The following is a 6,692-nucleotide window of genomic DNA, read 5'->3' on the forward strand; positions in this document are numbered from 1 at the left end:
AAGATTAAAATCTCTGGTCAAAAAATTACTAGTTGAAGTTACCTAACAAACCTGTACTAAAATCAACAGATATTTTAATTAGCCGAAAAAGAAAAAAAAAGTTACTGCCCCTTATTGGAAGGAAGCTATGCCACCTTAAATCACCAAACGACGAGACGCAACGGATGATGTTGTTTTTTCCTTAATCAGAAGTTTCGGGTTCGAGTCCCGATATGAAAAAATACTTAGTAGGGAACGCTTCTCCTGAATGGGACCCTACACAGTACAAATTTGGATATAGTTTGGATATAGTTGGGATCCAATACGAATACTGAACACTCGGTGAAAAAAAACAAAAACAAAAAAAAAACTATGCCACCTTTACCATGAAAAGGACACACTTCCAATTCAACCCCAAAAAAGAAGTTCCAATAATTGAAAAAGATTTGCACAAAAGTGAGCAAAATACATACTGTAATTTTGTGGGTGGGACCAACGAGAGTTTGATCAGTACTTTTGTTGTTATAAATAGAAGGATATTATGGAGGTTCATAGGACATGGTCATCAACAGCCATTTTCAATAACTGTCACATGAATTTCCAGCTCAATCATCAAAGAACAATTTCTCCCCTAAAATCTTGTAGTATCTGCCAATTACAATCTCAAAGTTCTTGCTAAAAGAAACTTACAAGTAAGTACCCTTGATTTTCTAATTCTTGAGCAAAACATAAAAAAAGAGTACCTACCCTTTATTTCTTTTTTCTTTCTGCTTTCCAGCTGTGCTTTTGCTTTTTCTCTTTTTGGTCCCCTAGTTACTCTTTTTTCTTGTTGTAGAAAACAAAAGCCTCCTATTTTGGTTGTTCTTTTGATGGGGTTTAGATAAAAAGCGACTCTGATTTGTACTTAGATCTCAATTTTCAAGAAATATAGAGCAATATATCTATATTTTTTTGCTTCTGCTTCTTTACTCAGAGTATGCTTTTGATTCATTTTGATTTCTCCTTATTATTTTTTGGTAGTTGAAGATTTTATCTTGAATCTCCACATTTCAATCACTAATCTAAAGGTTCTGTTTTTAAATGCTTTACTGCATATGTGTAGTTGGTGATCTAAAAATTTAATCTTGGATTAAGGGGCTAGGTTATATTACTTTACATTACAAAATTTAGAATTTTGGGTTTACAGTTATATATAGCCTTGCATTGGAATTTAGGTTTCAGGATAGAAAAGTTCCCTTTTACTGCAAATTTGTAGTTGGTGATACGGGAATTTATTTTTGCATGCTCTTTCTTGAACTGAAAAGTGGAGAAGAAGGTAAGTCGAATATTTTAGGAAATAGAAATTTTGCTTTTCATGCATTTTCTCTTATTTGGTTGCCAGAAAGCAAATTTGTCAGCTTTCTCAACAAAATTGGATTTGTTTGCTAATGGCAAAAAACTTAACTGATAGGAAACAAGATGGGGATTTTGGTTAATGGGATCTCTTCCTTTCGCTTAGATGTGGCTCCAATTTTCATTTCTTTTGTTGATGCATATGCCACAAATCATTTCTTTTGTTGATGCATATGCCACAAATACTTGGATAAGAGGAGTCTATCTAATCTGCTTCTGTTGAAGGGCAGCCCGGTGCACTAAGCTCCCGCTATGCGCGGGGTCCGGGGAAGGACCGGGCCACAAGGGTCTATCGTACACAGGTTTACCCTGCATTTCTGCAAGAGGCTGTTTCCACGGCTCGAACCCGTGACCTCTTGGTCACATGGCAGCAACTTTAACCGTTGAAGGAATATCTTAATCTTTAGGCTCACTGCTGCGGCCTTCTTCAGCATTTCTTCATAATTGCCTGATTGATATTTATTGCTGATTTTTTTCTATGCAGGTCCAGTGAATTAAGCTCTTTCGAAAGTTTTGCTTGAAGAAAAACTATTTATTTCTGGACTAGGTAAATTTTTGCATCATTACTTGGCTTCTGATTCTCAGTAGACGATACTTGGTCATTGACTTGATGTTTCTTTTCTGTTCGGTGCTTATGTTATGTCAAATGTTAATTCTTAGTACTAGACTAGATAAATGTTCCATGCTTTACAGAAATATGCATGAAAAACAACACAAAAATGGACAAAATGGCTGCTTTGGTGCTTTCAAACTGGTTGCTCCAACCGTTTCTCTTCAAAATGACCAGTAATCACATTCTATTTGTATCATTTTGACATGATACTAGCAAAAGAAGTATGGGAAAAAAAGGGATATGGATGGGAAACTACTGCTGTTACTTAATCTGAGCAGACCACTTAATCTATTTCTACTCGAGCTCCAAAAGGAAACTAAATCATTCGAGGCCCTATTTGAGAGTGTTAGAAAAACAATTACGAAAAGTGGCTTATATGCTAAATTTGGACTATTTCTTTTACCTATATGCAGATGGATTTGACTGCTGGTTTTGCTAAAAGAAACTATGGGACTTGATTTTTGAGACTTTCTAATTGCCAATTTTTCTTTTCATTATCCAGGTTCCGATTCAAGATGGGACTCTCACAATATCCAACTCCAGCCGATGCAGGAGTGTTCTGTGTGATTCTGGTTAACACAGCCATATCTATCTCTGTTGTTAAGGAGATAGTTCGGTCTATTCTTCATGTGATTGGCATCCACTTTGCATCTTCGGAAGAATATTCTATTGAAGTCCCCTTGGACCCGTTTGAATGTCGTGGGTTCATATATGGAGGACTTCCGAAGGCGAACCCCTGCAGTTCGTTATGATTCAGTGTGTACATCTAATCAAGAATGCTCGGTATGCCTGGCAGATTTCAACCATGATGTAGAAATAAACTGCCTCTCATGTGGCCATGTTTTTCATAAGCTCTGTCTTGAGAAATGGATCAAGAATTGGAATGTCACCTGTCCTCTCTGCAGGAATTACATTATGCCTCAAGAAGGTGAGGAAGATACTTGTCCAATGTGAATTTGTGATGCTACTAGTCCATCTGTTCGAGGTGTTCCTATGTACAGCTTAGTAGTGTACAGATTGAATAGATGGATGCCTGATCGACGTAATTCTGTAGCTTGTTAAATTGTAGTACTCTGCGTCCTCTCAGAGTGACGGGTCTCCTTGTTGTGACCAAGTATTCATACATTGTTGTACATATATATTATGAATTTTCCACTTGGGATGTTCTCCATCTTCTAGCTTAGCCAGCTAGCATTAAAGGGAACAATTTACTGGTTGATTGATATGATGAAATGTCACATAATCCTTATAGGCTATGTTGCTCGGACTCTTCAAAAATATCGTCAGGTGTGTGTCAGATCCTTCAAAAGCAGTGTATTTTTGGAGGATCTGACACGAGTGCGGCAACATTTTGGAGAGTCCGTAGAACATAGCTAATAGGGTATTTGCAATTTCCGGAAGAGTTACCAGAAAAAGGTACAGAGGTTTAAGTTTCCTGTAAAATGGATCTTCCTGCCCTTCCAAGTTTTGGTGTTTGATATTTTTTCTGTTCCTCTTATTTTCTCTGTCTGCTGCTGAACTCTTTGAATAAGAGGAACAGGAGGGGAAGATGGAGAAAAGAAGATTAAAAAAATTAGAGGTCTAGGGTTCTAGAGGAAAGTTAAAAGCGAAAGAAGATGATAGTGAAAAAGTGGTTAAAATCTTTTCTTCCTTTTCTCTTCTTTAATCCTCAAACCGAGATTCATGTTAGGGTACTTTCTACTTTTCCTTTCCTCATTTTTTTTTTTATTTTTTGGTGGTGGTGTGGTGGTTGGGGGGGGGGGGGGTCTATCTTGAATTAGACTCCCTTTAAGTACATTTAGGAGGAAGCCTTATGCACACAAATAAAGCAATAATAGTAGTACTGTCCTTTTTTCAGTTGCAGGACCTGTCTCTCAAATTCAAAATATTGATCTTCCGATATGGAGCACTCATTCAGAGTGAAGTTTGATAGACGATTATGTAAAGGATTAGCAATCATTGATCAGAAAACCACTCCTGTCTGCTAAGCCTCAGTAGCCAGAGTTACTACTCGTGTTAGGTGAGATGTAGCAAACGTGTGGTGAAATAGCTGAGATGCACACAAGTTAGCCTGAACATCATCATTATCAACAAAAAAATATGTGCACGAGGGCTGAGAATCACAACATCATTTAAAGATTTAATTTTTTCTTTTGAAGTTTTTAATTGGACGCGGATACTCAATAGTAAAAAGATGGTGCATCAAGCTAAACTATCCATTACATCATCCGAGATGGAGAAATAAGACGTGTAATTTCTAGCTTCAGTTTTAATTCACCATTTTTAGCCCGTAAGTATTGGTGGGGTTGTCTGAAAACAAAACAAATTTCAGTCCAACAACCAGGTTTTGGAGTAACAAGCCATAGGGGCTTCCAAATAGCTTTGCCAAAAATTAGTATGAAAATCACAATATATGTGTTTCCCTATTTGATGAATAAATTTTTTCCTTTTTTGGGTTCTAGTACAGTAATCTGAGCTATAGTTCATAATGTAACGCTTTGTAAACATTTGGAATTGAGATTCGACATAGAACCTCCTGGAGAAGAAAAGCCCCAAGGCAACAATGAAGAACCGAGAGAGAAGTATATGAGAATATGTTATTTTGATATAAAATGAACATTGGTCTCTAAATGAATCTAACTATTGTGTATATATATTTACAAGTACAACTGGGTTGGGTCGCACCTTTTAAATACGAATAGATCCGCATTTGCTTATTTCTTGTTTGTGGGTTGCCGCTGTTTTGAGATGGGTTGTTGTATGTTGGGCTGTGAATCATCATATTGGGCTCTAACACCCCCCCCCCCTCCTCCCCTCTCCGGGGCAAGTTGGAAGGGGAACCCATTCCAAGCTTGGAAATAAAGGCCTGCTGTTGAATTTCCGGAAGAGACTTAGTGAAGATATCAGCCGATTGAGAAGTAGTTGAAATGGAATGAAGACTGATGACCCCAGCAGACAGAGCATTGGGCTCAAAATGACAATCCAATTCGATGTGTTTAATCCGTTCATGAAACACGTGGTGTCACACCTCTTTTTTTTCACGCAACTCTGTTACGTGGTTGAGTTAGAAGAGTTTTTCCAATTAAAGTGACGTTTTGAATTATTTGGAGTCGCCACTTGGAATTGAGCTTTGGTGTTCCAAGTCACCTTTTATTTGAATCCCCTTTCAAAATGAAGATTTGACTCTTAATTTATGGTCTACAAAAACAGAAGACTGAGTAAGGAATTCTGTTGACCAAGGGAAATGTGTAAGGCACCCCTCGAGTCCCGTGGTTTTAGCACGGTCGCTTTATTGACTAATATAAGGCTTAAATCATTTTTTTAGCTATTCTTGTATTTTATTGATTATGGCTTATCCATTACCGCTTAATTAATTATTATATTTTATTAATTGTGTTCACCAAGATGAAGAACGCACACAAGGTACTTCATTGAATTTAAATGTTAAACTAAGGTACGAAATGTACACATGGTTATAACATAATTATTTTTAATTTAAAGGCGTCGAGACGCGGGATGCGTACATGACCCTTTTATTATTTAATTGAATCAATCTAAGATTTGTGTATGAACACATGGGCTAATATTTAAAGCCCATTTAAAGTTTTTCTCGTGTATGTAGAGTTCTTTTCCTAAAGTAATTTGAGGTTGTGGGGAGGTCATGATTTATGGATATAAAATTATTTTGAAAATGTATTATTCAAATAACTATTCACACCTTAATCAACCTTAAAATTATTTACAACTTAATAAATTACCAATAATCTACATTGTCTGTTTTATCAGTGATAACACAATTAGTTTTTGTTTTTTGTTTTTTGTTTTATTGAAAAATATAATTTCTTATGGAAAAATGTCGAAGCAAAGTATAAAGTTTGAAGTTTGAAACTAGTGAAAGTTACATACAATAATATTAACTAGTGGAGTTGGAAACAAAGAGTATTGAGACAGAAGGATATGAAAGCATATTCTTGCAAAATCTTTAATATTGTTAAAGAAGTGGTCATTTTGTCATTTATTTGCTTGAAATGGACAAGATGTCTAAAAGAGTGATGAATTTATACTTTTTGTCGAATAATTTTGATCTGGTTTTGCTTATGGTGCTTCTGGGGGAATTAATCCTATGTTTTTTTCTTGTAGTTTTTTGCCTCAGCAAGATTTATCTATCAATTCGACCTCCATAATGGGACACTGAAATTAATTTGATGAACAATAACATGTAACTTGAATATTAAGAGATGAGAAGCTTTGATCCATTATAAAAAACGAGCTAGCTTTAATCTTATTTTTTATATAGGCCACAATACTTAAATTATTCCACCCAAAATAAGTCATCCAATAAACTTATAACAAACACATCTTGACAAAGAACTCCTAAAGCCCGAATTTTTAGATTTTAGAAATCAGACAAAATTCCATGATCGTATCATACTTTTTTTTTTTGATCCTATCATACTTTGAACAAAAGTATTTGTGTCTTAAGTCACTTTAACACGGATTCCTAAAAGATCTAAACTTAACTATTAATGAAAATATTATTTTAGGCCATGGAGTAAAAATTTGGTAATCAAATTTAACTTGAACCAACACCCAAACAAATATTCAGTTTATTCTAGTTCGAAAAAAATACTCAAAACAACTCAAAGATACAGAAATAGAAATAAAAAGATGAGGTCAAAATTAATCAGAACCAACAAAACTATTTTTC

The 6,692-nt window shown here is 35.4% G+C and overlaps 1 long non-coding RNA gene across 1 annotated transcript; it reads left to right on the forward strand.

The window, feature by feature from the left end:
- The first annotated feature begins 515 nt into the window (after positions 1–515).
- On the forward strand, positions 516–3,618 carry LOC107816563 (uncharacterized). Its single transcript, XR_012696741.1, has 3 exons — positions 516–671; positions 1,856–1,918; positions 2,487–3,618. It is a non-coding gene; the product is annotated as an uncharacterized LOC107816563 (long non-coding RNA).
- The last annotated feature ends 3,074 nt before the right edge of the window (positions 3,619–6,692 follow it).

Source organism: Nicotiana tabacum, chromosome 11, assembly GCF_000715075.1.
Source record: "Nicotiana tabacum cultivar K326 chromosome 11, ASM71507v2, whole genome shotgun sequence".
Classification (NCBI taxonomy): domain Eukaryota; kingdom Viridiplantae; phylum Streptophyta; class Magnoliopsida; order Solanales; family Solanaceae; genus Nicotiana; species Nicotiana tabacum.